Source organism: Gymnoscopelus microlampas (genome assembly GCF_963454915.1).
Source record: "Gymnoscopelus microlampas genome assembly, chromosome: 15".
Taxonomy (NCBI): domain Eukaryota; kingdom Metazoa; phylum Chordata; class Actinopteri; order Myctophiformes; family Myctophidae; genus Gymnoscopelus; species Gymnoscopelus microlampas.
The window spans coordinates 19,841,926-19,860,664 of record NC_139952.1 but is presented as its reverse complement, the minus strand read 5'-3'; the positions used below and the strand labels follow the sequence as shown (position 1 = coordinate 19,860,664).

The 18,739-nt window shown below is 38.7% G+C and overlaps 2 protein-coding genes across 2 annotated transcripts in view; both read right to left on the bottom strand.

Moving 5' to 3' along the window:
- Window positions 1–18,739, bottom strand: part of casd1 (CAS1 domain containing 1) — a 272,242-nt gene that overhangs the window by 45,349 nt on the left and 208,154 nt on the right. The gene's annotated exons all lie outside the window — the stretch shown is intronic.
- Window positions 1–18,739, bottom strand: part of dync1i1a (dynein cytoplasmic 1 intermediate chain 1a) — a 103,602-nt gene that overhangs the window by 9,563 nt on the left and 75,300 nt on the right. The gene's annotated exons all lie outside the window — the stretch shown is intronic.

Sequence of the window (18,739 nt, the reverse complement as noted above, 5' to 3'; positions counted from 1 at the left end):
ATGGTTTATTTGAGTTAAGACTACTAGAATGTGGAATTCATGAATTTGCCATGTTTAACAAATGCTTAAAATGCTAAGTGAAAAATAGCTGATCTACAAGCTAGTGGGTCTACTATTTTTCCTAAAATGTGTCTTTATTCCATTTAAAGGACTTAAGATGGTTTATTCATTTTAAATGTTTAATTCATTTAAAATGTTTAATTCAAATGATTTACTTTAATAACTTGTTTAAGACATTGATTGGTTAAAGACACTTTTTGTTTGGTCTAAGGGCTTTAATTGTTTTAAGACATTTAATTGTTTTAAAGCATTTATTGTTTTAAAACATTGTTTTAAAACATGTATTATTTGAAACCCTTAAGTTGTTTAATAAATACCCTAATTTGTTGTAAAACGGCAATGTTGTTAAACCTTGTTTTCTCTCTGTCTTTTAAGGTTTACAACCTGACTATGATTGACCAATCAACGAAAAGAAGCCAACCAAAATGAAATATAAGAGTTGGAAAAAATAAAGGAGTTGATTGAGTTTAAGACTGAGTTATGTCCTTGGGTTTGGAGCTGAACTGTGAAAGAACTTGACAGTTATTATTATGCTGCAGTGGTCACAGCACTAGCGGCAGCATTAGCAGCAGCATTAGCTGCTGCTGCATCATCATCATCCAGGTAAAGTACCCTTTATTTTCCACAGAAACGCCACTAAATCATGTAACATTCGTTTTTAGATCGACCTGGGATTGTATAATTGTGTACTGGGCTGTCTGTAACCTGCAGCTTGGGCTTAAAGCTAACAACAGTCCATTAGACAATTGTAATGATTCATAAAGTTATTCATATCTTTTCATTCATTTTAATGCAAGTATGCAATATGGTGTCAACATGGCAAACAAGCGCTGGTAGTCGGTACGCCTGGTTTCTACTGGGAACAGGGTTCGATTCCCTGCAGCGCTGTGCTTACTGTTTCACCTTTGTCCTGTTGTGTATGTTTACATTAAATGTTAGCACTCAATTCATTGATTCATAATACCTGAATGCACTTTTTATGCAAAGCTGTTCATGTGAAAGATGGTTGCATACTGAGCAACACCAGAATATTCACCACATGCTAACTGCATGTTTTAATTTCTTTGTGGTTCAAGCATAGGCATAGAATGTTGCTGTGCATTTGATCACTTGGATCTGGGTGTGCATGCTTTCTTTATTGTATATTTTTATTTATTTATCATGTACAATTATTTCATTTCATTTAGACCTATTTGTGTTTGCTATTAGCCTACATATAGTATGTGTGCAGTGTGCTTTTTGCAAACTGAAAAATGAAATGATGAGAAATGTGCATCAACAGAAAAGCCAAAGGCTTGTTTCAATTGAAGTAGCTATTGCATGCAATACTCCCCCTTCTTAGAAACGCTCTAAACGTTCTAAAACATTTTTGTTGTCAAGGACCCCCCGAATTGACTTGTATTTGGCAGTGGACCTCAATGTGAAAAGATGTAGTGTCAGGGCCCCCCATGAAAAAGATTTATATTTAAAACTTAAAAAGAATATATGTATTTATTCCAAATGTCTTTATTTTCACACAATGTCAGGGTTAAGAATCAAACTCACAACCTTCTGTTTCTCAGGCAGGCTCTTAATCCAGTGGGCCATACTGCCATGCCTAAATTTGAAATAATAAATAAATCAAATAAATAATGACAGAAAAGCCAAAGGCTTGTTTCCATTGGGGTTCATTAAAGTTGATTGGTAGTACTTTGTAGTGACTTTTTTTTTGGTCCCTAACATTCATCGAGCTCTGGAGGACTTAGTAATTTTTTTTTCGTTTCGGTATTGTGTCACTACCGAAACGAAAAAAAAATTGTTCCCCCAAAAACCTGTTAGGAGTACGTTTCAGGCAATTTAAAGTTGATTGGTAGTACTTTGTAGTGACTTTTTTTTTGGTCCCTAACATTCATCGAGCTCTGGACTTAGTCATTTTTTTTCCGTTTCGGTATTGTGTCACTACCGAAACGAAAAAAAAAATGTTCCCCCAAAAACCTGTTAGGAGTACGTTTCAGGCAATTTAAAGTTGATTGGTAGTACTTTGTAGTGAATTTTTTTTTGGTCCCTAACATTCAACGAGCTCTGGACTTAGTCATTTTTTTTCGTTTCGGTATTGTGTCACTACCGAAACGAAAAAAAAAAATGTTCCCCCAAAAACCTGTTAGGAGTACGTTTCAGGCAATTTAAAGTTGATTGGTAGTACTTTGTATTGACTTTTTTTTTGGTCCCTAACATTCATCGAGCTCTGGACTTAGTCATTTTTTTCAACTCTAAATTGCCTGAAACATACTCCTAACAGGTTTTTGGGGGGACGATTTTGGCCTCCACACTTATTGATTTTTTTGGATTTAACTTTCGTTTCGGTAGTGACCAACTTTCGTTTCGGTAGTGACCCAATGGTGAAAAAATAAATGTACTAAGTCCAGAGCTCGATGAATGTTAGGGACCAAAAAAAGAGTCACTACAAAGTACTACCAATCAACTCTAAATTGCCTGAAACGTACTCGTACTCGTACTCGTACCGAAACGAAAATTACCAATCAACTCTAAATTGCCTGAAACGTACTCCTAACAGGTTTTTGGGGGGGCGATTTTGGCCTCCACACTTAGTGATTTTTTCGGATTTAACTTTCGTTTCGGTAAAATAAATTTTACCGAAACGAAAATTACCAATCAACTCTAAATTGCCTGAAACGTACTCCTAACAGGTTTTTGGGGGGACGATTTTGGCCTACACATTTAGTGATTTTTTCGGATTTAACTTTCGTTTCGGTAGTGACCAACTTTCGTTTCGGTAGTGACCCAATGGTGAAAAAATAAATGTACTAAGTCCAGAGCTCGATGAATGTTAGGGACCAAAAAAAGTCACTACAAAGTACTACCAATCAACTCTAAATTGCCTGAAACGTACTCCTAACAGGTTTTTGGGGGGACGATTTTGGCCTCCACACTTAGTGATTTTTTTGGATTTAACTTTCGTTTCGGTAATATACATTTTACCGAAACGAAAATTACCAATAAACTCTAAATTGCCTGAAACGTACTCCTAACAGGTTTTTCTGGGGGACGATTTTGGCCTCCACACTTAGTGATTTTTTCGGATTTAACTTTCGTTTCGGTAAAATAAATTTTACCGAAACGAAAATTACCAATCAACTCTAAATTGCCTGAAACATACTCCTAACAGGTTTTTGGGGGGACGATTTTGGCCTCCACACTTATTGATTTTTTGGGATTTAACTTTCGTTTCGGTAGTGACCAACTTTCGTTTCGGTAGTGACCCAATGGTGAAAAAATAAATGTACTAAGTCCAGAGCTCGATGAATGTTAGGGACCAAAAAAAGAGTCACTACAAAGTACTACCAATCAACTCTAAATTGCCTGAAACGTACTCCTAACAGGTTTTTGGGGGGACGATTTTGGCCTACACATTTAGTGATTTTTTCGGATTTAACTTTCGTTTCGGTAGTGACCAACTTTCGTTTCGGTAGTGACCCAATGGTGAAAAAATAAATGTACTAAGTCCAGAGCTCGATGAATGTTAGGGACCAAAAAAAGAGTCACTACAAAAAGTACTACCAATCAACTCTAAATTGCCTGAAACGTACTCCTAACAGGTTTTTGGGGGGACGATTTTGGCCTACACATTTAGTGATTTTTTCGGATTTAACTTTCGTTTCGGTAGTGACCAACTTTCGTTTCGGTAGTGACCCAATGGTGAAAAAATAAATGTACTAAGTCCAGAGCTCGATGAATGTTAGGGACCAAAAAAAGAGTCACTACAAAGTACTACCAATCAACTCTAAATTGCCTGAAACGTACTCCTAACAGGTTTTTGGGGGGACGATTTTGGCCTCCACACTTTGTGATTTTTTGGGATTTAACTTTCGTTTCGGTAAAATAAATTTTACCGAAACGAAAATTACCAATCAACTCTAAATTGCCTGAAACATACTCCTAACAGGTTTTTGGGGGGACGATTTTGGCCTCCACACTTATTGATTTTTTTGGATTTAACTTTCGTTTCGGTAGTGACCAACTTTCGTTTCGGTAGTGACCCAATGGTGAAAAAATAAATGTACAAAGTCCAGAGCTCGATGAATGTTAGGGACCAAAAAAAGAGTCACTACAAAGTACTACCAATCAACTCTAAATTGCCTGATACGTACTCCTAACAGGTTTTTGGGGGAACAATTTTTTTTTCGTTTCGGTAGTGACATAGTGTCGGTAGTGACACTTACTGATTTTTTGTGATTTTTTTTTGTGATTTTTTGGGATTTAACTTTCGTTTCGGTAAAATAAATTTTACCGAAACGAAAATTACCAATCAACTCTAAATTGCCTGAAACGTACTCCTAACAGGTTTTTGGGGGGGACGATTTTGGCCTCCACACTTAGTGATTTTTTGGGATTTAACTTTCGTTTCGGTAAAATAAATTTTACCGAAACGAAAATTACCAATCAACTCTAAATTGCCTGAAAAGTGCTCCTAACAGGTTTTTGGGGGGACGATTTTGGCCTACACACTTATTGATTTTTTGGGATTTAACTTTCGTTTCGGTAGTGACCAACTTTCGTTTCGGTAGTGACCCAATGGTGAAAAAATAAATGTACTAAGTCCAGAGCTCGATGAATGTTAGGGACCAAAAAAAGAGTCACTACAAAGTACTACCAATCAACTCTAAATTGCCTGAAACGTACTCCTAACAGGTTTTTGGGGGAACAATTTTTTTTTCGTTTCGGTAGTGACACAATACCGAAACGAAAAAAAAATGACTAAGTCCAGAGCTCGATGAATGTTAGGGACCAAAAAAAAAGTCACTACAAAGTACTACCAATCAACTTTAAATTGCCTGAAACGTACTCCTAACAGGTTTTTGGGGGAACAATTTTTTTTTCGTTTCGGTAGTGACATAGTGTCGGTAGTGACACTTACTGATTTTTTGTGATTTTTTTTTGTGATTTTTTGGGATTTAACTTTCGTTTCGGTAAAATAAATTTTACCGAAACGAAAATTACCAATCAACTCTAAATTGCCTGAAACGTACTCCTAACAGGTTTTTGGGGGGGCGATTTTGGCCTCCACACTTAGTGATTTTTTGGGATTTAACTTTCGTTTCGGTAAAATAAATTTTACCGAAACGAAAATTACCAATCAACTCTAAATTGCCTGAAAAGTACTCCTAACAGGTTTTTGGGGGGACGATTTTGGCCTCCACACTTAGTGATTTTTTGGGATTTAACTTTCGTTTCGGTAAAATAAATTTTACCGAAACGAAAATTACCAATCAACTCTAAATTGCCTGAAACGTACTCCTAACAGGTTTTTGGGGGGACGATTTTGGCCTCCACACTTAGTGATTTTTTGGGATTTAACTTTCGTTTCGGTAAAATAAATTTTACCGAAACGAAAATTACCAATCAACTCTAAATTGCCTGAAACGTACTCCTAACAGGTTTTTGGGGGGACGATTTTGGCCTACACATTTTGTGATTTTTTCGGATTTAACTTTCGTTTCGGTAGTGACCAACTTTCGTTTCGGTAGTGACCCAATGGTGAAAAAATAAATGTACTAAGTCCAGAGCTCGATGAATGTTAGGGACCAAAAAAAGAGTCACTACAAAGTACTACCAATCAACTCTAAATTGCCTGAAACGTACTCCTAACAGGTTTTTGGGGGGACGATTTTGGCCTCCACACTTAGTGATTTTTTGGGATTTAACTTTCGTTTCGGTAAAATAAATTTTACCGAAACGAAAATTACCAATCAACTCTAAATTGCCTGAAACGTACTCCTAACAGGTTTTTGGGGGGACGATTTTGGCCTCCACACTTAGTGATTTTTTGGGATTTAACTTTCGTTTCGGTAAAATAAATTTTACCGAAACGAAAATTACCAATCAACTCTAAATTGCCTGAAACGTACTCCTAACAGGTTTTTGGGGGGACGATTTTGGCCTACACATTTTGTGATTTTTTCGGATTTAACTTTCGTTTCGGTAGTGACCAACTTTCGTTTCGGTAGTGACCCAATGGTGAAAAAATAAATGTACTAAGTCCAGAGCTCGATGAATGTTAGGGACCAAAAAAAGAGTCACTACAAAGTACTACCAATCAACTCTAAATTGCCTGAAACGTACTCCTAACAGGTTTTTGGGGGGACGATTTTGGCCTCCACACTTAGTGATTTTTTGGGATTTAACTTTCGTTTCGGTAAAATTAATTTTACCGAAACGAAAATTACCAATCAACTCTAAATTGCCTGAAACGTACTCCTAACAGGTTTTTGGGGGGACGATTTTGGCCTCCACACTTAGTGATTTTTTCGGATTTAACTTTCGTTTCGGTAAAATAAATTTCACCGAAACGAAAATTACCAATCAACTCTAAATTGCCTGAAACGTACTCCTAACAGGTTTTTGGGGGGACGATTTTGGCCTACACATTTAGTGATTTTTTCGGATTTAACTTTCGTTTCGGTAGTGACCAACTTTCGTTTCGGTAGTGACCCAATGGTGAAAAAATAAATGTACTAAGTCCAGAGCTCGATGAATGTTAGGGACCAAAAAAAAGAGTCACTACAAAGTACTACCAATCAACTCTAAATTGCCTGAAACGTACTCCTAACAGGTTTTTGGGGGGACGATTTTGGCCTCCACACTTAGTGAATTTTTCGGATTTAACTTTCGTTTCGGTAAAATAAATCTTACCGAATCGAAAACTACCAATCAACTCTAAATTGCCTGAAACGTACTCCTAACAGGTTTTTGGGGGGACGATTTTGGCCTCCACACTTAGTGATTTTTTCGGATTTAACTTTCGTTTCGGTAAAATAAATTTTACCGAAACGAAAATTACCAATCAACTCTAAATTGCCTGAAACGTACTCATAACAGGTTTTTTGGGGGATGATTTCTTTGCTATTTTTGAATTGGGATCCTGAAAAGTAACATTTGTATTTAATTTGAAATGCATTTAGTTATACTTATGTTAACCTTATGAACTTAAATACAAATACATTGGACATAAAAAGACAATAGAATTTGAATACTAGTCATCAAGCTACTAATATAGACTGAAGTAATTAAAGCGGGTCATATTTGCATGTTTGGAATTGTAACAGCTGAAATCAATGATATATCAGTATTCTGATATTAACCTGCGAGCCGCATTAAGTAAGTTGGGGCCGCATGTGGCCCCCGGGCCGCTAGTTGCCCATGTATGCTCTAACTGCACCACTGGGGTTTCTTAGTTGTCTGTCTACTGTCTTGTATGCTCTTCAGCAGTGGTGGGAGAAGTAAAGCCCAGCATCCCTATTCTGGCGGCGAACATTCGTCAAAAATAACAGATTTACAAGCGCACAACGTGTCAACGTGTTGTGAGCTTGTAGATTGACAATTTTTAGTGAAGAGATTTGGTGTAGGTGGTAACAAGGCAAGCGGGAAAGTAAAGTTGCAACTTTACTAAGAATAGAGGGTTTAAGTGAAAATATCAATACCACAACGTAGAAATATACTGTGCATCTAAATTCTAAAAGGATAAGTATTTCCTTCCCATCTGAATGTTTCATGTCTCTGTGGCTCAAGTGATGTGTCACTGTTTATGAACCAAAGATTTTAAGGTTCAAAACTCCTAAAGAACATTTTCACTGTCCATCCTAATTCTAAAAGGTGGGTTAAGTATTACGTCCTCCAATGCATTTTCCATGCCAGCGTAGCTCAAGAGATTAATCCAGGGTTTATAAACGTAAGATTTAGGATGCAAAGCTCCCATAGAACATCTTCATTGTCCATCTAAATCCTGAAAAGGTGGGTTAAGTATTATCTTCTCAGTTGCATCCTTCAAGCCACCACGGCTTAAGAGAAAACTCTGGGGTTTATAAACCGAAGGTCTAGAATTCGAAACTCCTGGAGCACATTTTCACTGTCCATCTAAATTCTATAAGGTGGTTTAACTATTACGTTTTAATTTAGATTGTCCAGACCTGTGTGGCTCAAGAGATAAATATAGGGTCTGAAAGCAGAAGATATGGGGTTCAAGGCTCCTGAAGAACATTTTCTCTGTCCATCTAAATTCTAAAAGGTGGTTTAAGTATTACGTTCTCTTTGTATCAGATATGCCTGTGTGGCTCAAGAGATAAATACAGGGTCTGAGAGCAGAAGGTTTGGGGTTCAAACCTCCTAAAGAACATTTTCACTGTCCATCTAAATTCTACATGATGGGTAAACTATTACGTTCTCTTTGTATCATATATACCTGTGTGGCTCAAGAGATAAATACAGGGTCTGAGAGCAGAAGGTTTGGGGTTCAAACCTCCTGTAGAACATTTTCACTGTCCATCTAAATTCTATATGGTGGGTAGGTTAAGTATGACGTTCCCAATTGTAGCTTCCATGCCAGCGTGGCTTAAAAGATAAATACGTGGTTCATAATCCCAGGGTTCCTGGTTCAAAGCTCACTCAAAACAACTCAAACAACAACAACTAAATAAAAACTGAAAGGGTCAAACAACTAAAACGAAACCGTGATCAATACAAGAACCGGTGATGGAAAAAAAAAACACTAAACAATAAAAAAACACTAAACAATAAAAAAAAACTCAAACAACTTAATGTGAAAAAACAAAGCCCATTAAAAAAAAACCACTTTGCATAATATGTAAATTTCTTAAGCTCCTCCCCCTGGGGGTGGGCTCCCTCCATGCTCCTCCCCTCTCCTACCGGATTCTTAAGCTCCTCCCCCTGGAGGTGGGCTCCCTCCATGCTCCTCCCTCTCCTACCGGAGCTAAAAGAGGGCGTGAGGAGGGAGGCGGGCTACATCCATGCTTCTCGCCTTAAAAAGACCGAAAATTGAGATCTTCCCTGACCAAGATTCAAACCCACAACCTCCCGTTTGTGAAGCCTATGCTTTTCACTTGCACCACCAGGCCTTTCACACTAATCAGGATTTGGAGGTCATATTTAAAGTTAAAACAAGAGGTGACGGGTCAAAAGATGAAAATCCAGAGCAAACACCTCCACCCCTGACAGAATGACTGAATCTACTAGATACACCCTCTGATGATCAGGGAAAGGGTTCATTATGACACAACTGAGATTTAGGTTGTTTAAAACCATCTGTTAGAAAACGTTTACTCTGACTGAGTCTGAACCCAGATTTACACCTTCATTGAAAGCAAACAGAGAGATGTTTCGTAATGTCATAAAACATTTTGTCATTTATAAATTCCTTCGTTTCAGATGATCAAAACTATAGCAGTTTTGGTGTTAAATCAAGTAGGCTACATCGTTCTCACTTTGGACTGGACATTAAAAAATAGGTCTGTAAAGTGTTCAACTATAGTTCCTCAAACAGTGCTGTATTATGACCACAGATCCTCTTTGATTAGCTGAATTAAGTTTAAGAAAATACCACTTTGCACTCATGGCATGCAGCATATCAATCAAATCAATATTCAATTATAGGCCGAGCTCCATACTTCGTTTTGAGGTATTCTAGTGACTCAGGGATAACGAATTACATAAATTGAATCCAACCACTTAAATGTAATGTATTTATCAGAGGTGGGGACTTGGACTCGAGACTCGACTTGACTTGAAGTCCCGATTTTGATGACTTTAGACTTGCTTGACCAAATCAAAAATAGACTTGGACTTGCTTGGGACTTGAATGCCAAAGACTTGAGACTTGACTTGACTTGAACGCTAAAGACTTGAGACTTGACTTGACTTGAGCCCTCTTGACTTGAAAATTCAAGTCTTTTCAAGTCACTTTCAAGTCACTTAAGCAAGCCAAAAATGTTTAAAAAGTGTGCATCAACTATAATGTTATTAGTCAGAAATCCCGGCCGTCAGTGACACCTAGTGTAGTGTTGCCAAAGCTGCTTATTTACTAAATTCTAAAAGGTGGTTTAAGTATTACGTTCTATTTGTATCATATATGCCTGTGTGGCTCAAGAGATAAATACAGGGTCTGAGAGCAGAAGGTTTGGGGTTCAAACCTCCTAAAGAACATTTTCACTGTCCATCTAAATTCTACATGATGGGTAAACTATTACGTTCTCTTTGTATCATATATACCTGTGTGGCTCAAGAGATAAATACAGGGTCTGAGAGCAGAAGGTTTGGGGTTCAAACCTCCTGTAGAACATTTTCACTGTCCATCTAAATTCTATATGGTGGGTAGGTTAAGTATGACGTTCCCAATTGTAGCTTCCATGCCAGCGTGGCTTAAAAGATAAATACGTGGTTCATAATCCCAGGGTTCCTGGTTCAAAGCTCACTCAAAACAACTCAAACAACAACTAAATAAAAACTGAAAGGGTCAAACAACTAAAACGAAACCGTGATCAATACAAGAACCGGTGATGGAAAAAAAAACACTAAACAATAAAAAAACACTAAACAATAAAAAAAATACTCAAACAACTTAATGTGAAAAAACAAAGCCCATAAAAAAAAAACACTTTGCATAATATGTACATTTCTTAAGCTCCTCCCCCTGGGGGTGGGCTCCCTCCATGCTCCTCCCCTCTCCTACCGGATTCTTAAGCTCCTCCCCCTGGAGGTGGGCTCCCTCCATGCTCCTCCCTCTCCTACCGGAGCTAAAAGAGGGCGTGAGGAGGGAGGCGGGCTACATCCGTGCTTCTCGCCTTAAAAAGACCGAAAATTGAGATCTTCCCTGACCAAGATTCAAACCCACAACCTCCCGTTTGTGAAGCCTATGCTTTTCACTTGCACCACCAGGCCTTTCACACTAATCAGGATTTGGAGGTCATATTTAAAGTTAAAACAAGAGGTGATGGGTCAAAAGATGAAAATCCAGAGCAAACACCTCCACCCCTGACAGAATGACTGAATCTACTAGATACACCCTCTGATGATCAGGGAAAGGGTTCATTATGACACAACTGAGATTTAGGTTGTTTAAAACCATCTGTTAGAAAACGTTTACTCTGACTGAGTCTGAACCCAGATTTACACCTTCATTGAAAGCAAACAGAGAGATGTTTCGTAATGTCATAAAACATTTTGTCATTTATAAATTCCTTAGTTTCAGATGATCAAAACTATAGCAGTTTTGGTGTTAAATCAAGTAGGCTACATCGTTCTCACTTTGGACTGGACATTAAAAAATAGGTCTGTAAAGTGTTCAACTATAGTTCCTCAAACAGTGCTGTATTATGACCACAGATCCTCTTTGATTAGCTGAATTAAGTTTAAGAAAATGCCACTTTGCACTCATGGCATGCAGCATATCAATCAAATCAATATTCAATTATAGGCCGAGCTCCATACTTCGTTTTGAGGTATTCTAGTGAATCAGGGATAACGAATTACATAAATTGAATCCAACCACTTAAATGTAATGTATTTATTTATTGCAACAACCAACCAAGAGTTTGTAACAAAATGAGGAAACTCACACAAACAAAGAACGTTTAAATTATTTTATTAAAACTAACTTAACCCCATATGGGTAACCTGTGTCCCTCAGGGCTTAATACTAGTGTATTTTCTGTTTTGTGTTTTTGTGGGGAAAGCTTTGGCTGAAAATAGCCGATCGCAAGCTCACAACGGGTCGTAGTGAGCTTGTCGATCGGCTATTTTCTGCTAAAGCTATCCCCACAATACGGATACTGGGGTGGTTAACAGTGCTTAAAGGGAAAGACCACTTGGTAGACGTTTGGGTTGTGTTACCTTGCCATGATGCATCTCCAAAGGTGGGCAAGAAATCTAAAATAATTGCTCCATTGATAATTCAAAATATGCTCATTGAATTACATTGTATGCTGAAACAGCTCTCAAAGTCAGTCTTTTAGCACAAACGAACGCAAATAAAGTTGATTCAGACAATATAAAACATCACCAAACCCAGTACCGTTTGTTTTTGAAATAAGGCTGACATCCTGTTGATTTTGCCATTTTTATTAAAAAGAAAACCCGGACTGGATCCGCAGACCAGGATTCGGATCTTCAAATAGTAAAATCAGCAGGAAGTTGACATTTTTATTTAAAAAAAAACAGTACTGGGTTTGGTGATGTTCTATATTGACTGAATGGCTTTGTGTTCGTTTATGTGCTAAAAGACTGACTTTGAGAGCTGTTTTACTGTACAATGTAGGCATATTTTGAATGATCAATTTCTATTCAATGGCGCAATTATTTTAGATTTCTTGTTCACCTTTGGAGTTACATCATGGCAAGGTAACTAACTACACAACCCAAACCTCTACCAAAGTGGTCTTGTCCTTTAACAACCAAAATCCAAAAGGTTGGAGTGCTTCCAGTGAGCTTCATGGTGAGAGAGAGGACAAGAGTGAAGTCCAGCCACCTACTTTATAGAGGACAATCCAGGTGGGCCAGATCTCCACTGATGACACACTCCGCCCTCCAATCATTCTGAAACACATGACACATGGTTAGTAACCATGACAACCACACCAGTTACCATGACAACCCCCAGGATTGTAACAAGAATTAAATATAAAAATAGATATCTGTGCTGTAAACAATTTAGTCTGACAAGAACAAAGTATTATGGCATTGAATAGCTTTCTTTTTTTAAACAACAGGACTATGGCATTTTGTTTAAACTAAAGTATTGTATGACTTATTTTTTTATGACACAGTTGATTTCTTATAGTACTATACTATATATACTAACAAGCTAAACTCCTTTTTTGCATCAACTCCTCCAAGGAACAGGCCATGTGATGTAGTTGGCAGTGCTTCATTGAAGAAAAGGTGACATTAACAACAAACAATTAGACAAATAATCATACATTGATGATGATAAGCCACTATGGCCTATGTCTCTTGGTACTCTTGAAGTGTTTATATGTCAGCCTTCAGTTAGTAAAGTTGAAAAGCAATGAACCATAGAATGACTGGGATTTGAACATGGCATCTCCATGTTGAGTCTGATCTTCAGACCGCTACACCATCTCTCAGTCACTCCCATCGTATGTCTCTTTGTAGTCTTGAAGTGTTTATATGTCAGCCTTCAGTTAGTAAAGTTGAAAAGCAATGAACCATAGAATGACTGGGATTTGAATATGGCATCTTCATGCTGAGAGTCTGATCTTTAGACCACTACACCATCTCTCAGCCACTCCCATTGTATGTCTCTTCGTAGTCTGGAAGTGTTTATATGTCAGCCTTCAGTTAGTAAAGTTGAAAAGCAATGAACCATAGAATGACAGTGATTTGAACATGGCATCTCCATGTTGAGAGTCTGATCTTCAGACACCATCTCTCAGCCACTCCCATTGTATGTCTCTTCGTACTGTGGAAGTGTTTATATGTCAGCCTTCAGTTAGTAAAGCTGAAAAGCAATGAACCATAGAATGACTGGGATTTGAACATGGCATCTCCTGGCTGAGAGTCTGATCTTTAGACCGCTACACCATCTCTCAGCCACTCCGATCATATGTCTCTTCGTAGTCTTGAAGTGTTTAAATGTCAGCCTTCAGTTAGTAAAGTTGAAAAGCAATGAACGATGGAATGACTGGGATTTGAACATGGAATCTCTGCACTGAGACACCATCTCTCAGCCACTCCCATCATATGTCTCTTTGTACTCTTGAAGTGTTTATATGTCAGCCTTCAGTTAGTAAAGTTGAAATACGTCAGCATATAGAGCTTTATCATGTAACCTTACTATTCTACCCCGAATTTGTCTTTCAGTGCTTTTTAGTTTTTGGTTGTAGTTTAGCTGGCAAAGCTTGACAATTGAAACTCTCAGCTGAAATACTGAGTATTACAACACCATACTCAGTACTTTTGAAGTTTATAATTTCACATTCAACTACAGTAGGTCTGGGACTTGAACATGGAAACCCAGTGCTGAGAGTTTGAGCATTAGTCAACTACACCATCACATGTTTAATGTATAGATGTAGTATTCTAGTGCTTTAAAGTGTTCTTTTAGACTGACCAGCAAAGCCCAGCTTCCCAGCTTGACTTTGCTGGTCATTCCAGCCAGCCAGCTAGTGCCTTTACACCACTGTTGTTCTTTAAATCTAAATATTTTTTGCTTCACATCTGCTTTTTACAGCGCCACCAGGAGGCCGACTTATGTAAAATACATTTTTGCAGATTATTCCTTCAGATTCTGTCCAAAAAACACGCAAATTGGTAGACTGTATCTCCATAGTCATGTGATTCTGATGGATCTGTCCGAATATTTCATATTCCATCCTATTTGGCTTACAGTGGCTTCCAAAGTTTGCAGGATTGGTCAGTTTTGAACAAAATGCCTCAAAACATGAACGCAGTGTGCAATTTCCCTGAAATTTTGCATGCAGATTCCCACTAGGCCGAGGAAGAAATGCCCCCCTTTTCACATTCACATTGGCCTGTTATAGCGCCACCAGCAGGTCTAATTTAGCAAAGCACATAATTGGAACAAAATGCCTCAAATCATGAATGCAATGTCCGATTGAAAGGCCTAAGAAGAAATGCCACCCTTTTCACATTGGCCTATTATAGTGCCACCAGGAGGTGGTTCTCCGAGGAGCACTTTTTCTAGTCTCGTAGTGTAATGCCACCTTAAGGGCCCCTACACACTGCCCGACATTTGAAATGGTCGGCGAGTGAACAGATCGTTAAGCATTTCACATTGCACGAGTTTCTCTCTTGAAATCGGGCTAAATATCATTATGATTCTCACACGATTTATTGGTCGGCGACAGGGGTTCACTGATTGCAAGATATTTCACCACAATGTGATCCCGACCCAATACATACATTTGTTTTTATTCCAAACATCTCACGAAAACGTGAAATGCTCATGTGATATATGCGTGTGACCGAGACTACAAACTACAAAACATTTCGAAGTAAAAAGTTCAAGCATGTGTGTCCACAGTAAGCTGAATTATAAAAAGTGTGAATGGAGTTTCTAGGTGAAAGTGTGAAAGTGTTTTTTTTTAGGTGCCAAAATCTTCCATTGACCTCTATTATAATTTTCTGAACTTTTAAAGGAGTATATTTCTAAAACCATGAAACATTTCAAATATTCATTTTCAGGCAAACATGTCCATAGTAAGATGAACATTTTAAAGTATGAATGGGGTTTCTAGGCGTAAGTATGTAGGACTAGTAGCCTGCCAAAGTTTGTACTTTTTTCCTTTAAATATCCATTGTCAAAAATCGGCCATTGACAATGCATTGGGCACTTAAAGTTAAATATTTCAAAAACTACACATTATTTCAAGGTAGAAATCTCAAGCATGCATGTCTATTAATGGAGTTTCTAGGTGAAAGTGATTTTTTGAGGTCCCAAAATCTTCAATTGACCTCCATTATACATTTCTGAATTTATTTAATTCCATTCTTATTTATATCATTTTATTGTGGATTTTATTTATTTCATTGCAGTATTTAATTGAAATCTTTGGACCTATGGACTTGATGAAATAGCTAAAAGTGGCATCTACAAATATATAAACGTTGAAATGAAACGTCACAATGAAATAAAAAAAGAACTAATGCAATAAATAAATACATTTATTTATTTAATTAAACTTTTAATTTATATCATTGCAGGTTTTATTTTTATTTCATTGTAGATTTTATTTATTTCATTGTGGTATCTTTTTTATTTTATTTCTGGACCTATGGAATTCCATAGTATACCCTAGCAACCACTCCCAGCAACATGCTAACAGTCATTATGAGATGGTCATTAGATGGTGATGATCCGGCACGCTCTTTTGTCAACAGCCACCACAGCGCACCTTGTAATGTCTCGTGTCTGAACTGCCGCCATAAATTGTTCATGTCATGTAGAGGTTGAGTTTGACACATGTCAGCAGTGGAGACAGAGGCCTTGGCATCACGTCTCCTAATGCACAGCTTCAGCGCTGACCACAGGCTGACTGTCATTAGTCTGCTAGCTTCCACTGCTCCGCCCGACTGGAACAGAACTGAGCAACCTAAATTGGCTCTGTGTGTGTGTGTGTGTGTGTGTGTGTGTGTGTGTGTGTGTGTGTGTGTGTGTGTGTGTGTGTGTGCGAGTGTGTGTGTGTGTGTGTGCGCGAGTGCGAGTGCGAGTGTGTGTGTGTGTGTGTGTGTGTGTGTGTGTGTGTGTGTGTGTGTGTGTGTGTGTGTGTGTGTGTGTGTGTGTGTGTGTGTGAAATGAGAACCAGGCGTACTGCAGTGCCATTATGAGTGTGTGTTTTTAATACGACAGTAACAATGGAAGGCTGTTGCAATTAGATTGACTGTGCGTGTGTCTGTGTCTCTCGTCTAAGCAAATGTTTCATATAAAACACATTGTTAGCAGAGTTAGGCCATCAATAATGAACTCATCCAAGGCCTGTTGTTGTGGGAAGCATGCTAAACTTATCATCTATGCTCCTACTGTACTGGATCGAATACAGTCATTAGTAACGGGTTCAACGGCTGAGTGCTAGGACTGGACAGATGCGAGGAGAGAGGAGGAGAGGAGACATGCAGAGAGGTGAAGGGAGCACAGAGGCGAGGTTAACCCATTCAATCCGGGAACGCATCTACAAATGTCTTCTAAATCCTGTCGCTATATCAGTGGTGCTCAAACTTTTTCATGTCAAGGAGCCCCATAAATTATATGTATTTGGCCGCGGACCCCCATCTGAGAATATTTTGTTCCAGGGACCCCCCAGAAGCAAAGATTTGAGTCACAAATGTTCCCTTTAAAAATATGTATATTCATAGACTTGCACACATTTTCAAGATTTTTCAAAAATGGCAGATCTACAAGCTCATAGCGTGGCACTCGGTGCCGCGCTATGAGCTTGTATACATGCTATTTTTGAATAGCCAAAGTATAAAATAAAGGTTATAGCTAAAATCTAAAATGACACAGATGCGTTCCCAAATTGAATGGATTAAGAGGAAAGAAGGTAAACAGAGAATGGATTAGATGGAACATATAATATAACAAGACAACAGAAACATCTCACCCCGCAGTGCCACCAAGGGGTGAGACAGAAAACGTTAACAAAATGTTATCCTAAAGTCTCGCTGGTCCAAGGGACGAGCCAAAAATAATGAGACATGAATGAATACATATAAATTCCATGACAGTTGTATAACATTCAAAGGACAGGGTCGCAAGAACAGAAGCATAAAGCAGCGAATGAGATGAGAGGAAGAGAGAATAAGTTGAAGAGGGTCTTTAAGGTGGCATATTAAGGTTGAAGGGGCCATGGACACTGTATCCATGGAAACAAAGAGAGAATTCTTTCATCCCTAGTTTTACCTGGGCGATCAAACAAAGACACGCGCACACACGCACGCAACAACGCACGCACGCACACACACACAAATAGACAGAAATAAGAACCCGTGCTTACATTCTGTATAGGAAATTCCATATTATTTGGTAGAAGATGCTAACGCTGACTGTGGTACACCATCAGTGAGCTGTATCACTATAGTGCTTGCCAACGTCTCGTCACCACAGGGGCGTGGCATAGTTGCTGCAGACATACTTGTGGGGGGCAATGTTAAGTCAACCTGTTTATACCCCACTAAGATGTCCACCGCTACCAAATGACACTTGTTGACGCCCCCTTCAGGATTTTTGACACACACTATAGGTCTGGGTAGGCTCCATTCATTTTTCAATATTCAGTTAACCACAGATAATACAGTATGTGGACCGGTTCTCATATTTGAATGCTCAACGCCCCCTCACCTGCCAACCAGTTAGCTAGTTCCGTTGAAGATACGTCATTTTTTTTGGTACAATGCAGCCGTGGGACAAAATTGGTGTCAGCGCTAGCGATGAATTGAGTACAAAGGACCCCAATGGAAACAAGCCATAGGCTTTCTTGGGTTAAAAATCCTCTTAGCAGACCTTGTATTGAACTGTACTTTCCTGTGCTTTTTTTTTGCAAACTGCCAATAAAGTATTCAATCAATCAATCAATCAATCAAGCAATCAAGCGAGTTAAGAGATGAACGACTTGTGACATTGTGTTTCATGAGGCAATACTGTAAAAGATTGTGATTCGTTACATTCAAGATGGGAATATCCAACCAGCGTAGAATCTCTGAGGTCACCACCCCTTCATTATCGGTGTAATATGCCAACAAGATCAAAGGAGGTTTCCCAGACTCTGGATGCAGTCCAGAGTTGGCGTTGGCCAGGCTAGGAAGAAGCAGCATGTGGGGGACACCGCACACGAGCCAGATTTGAGCTTATGGCTGGTGCCTGATGTTTTAACCACATTAAATAGCCGCGCCACCAGGCCATCCCCTAACATGCTATGGATTCTTAATAGGTATGCTCTTTTCAAGAAGAATAAAAATAAGCCTAGCATCTCTTTTAAGTCACTGTTCTATTACGCCCTATGTTTTCCTTGAACTTGAAGAGAATGTAAAAACGTTGACTCATTGCGCGTCAGCCTTAGATGTACCGTGCAGCTCAGAGAAAAAAAAAAAAGTCACTTTCACTTTAAAGTTTCCCAACTTTAAACGTGTTGGGAAACTTGTCCCCTGGACTGAAATCAATTTTTTTCAACTTATTTTTATCTCAAGCATGGGACTGTGGACTGAGGGTTGGGGCTCTGGGTTCGTGGTCTCCTGCACATCTGTGTTCTCCGCTGACTGAGAGGAGGAGGAGGAGAAGGAGAAGGAGGAGGAGGAGGAGGAGGAGGAATGAATGTGTGTTGTTGGCTGAATGTTGGAGGGAGGCTGCTGGCTGGAA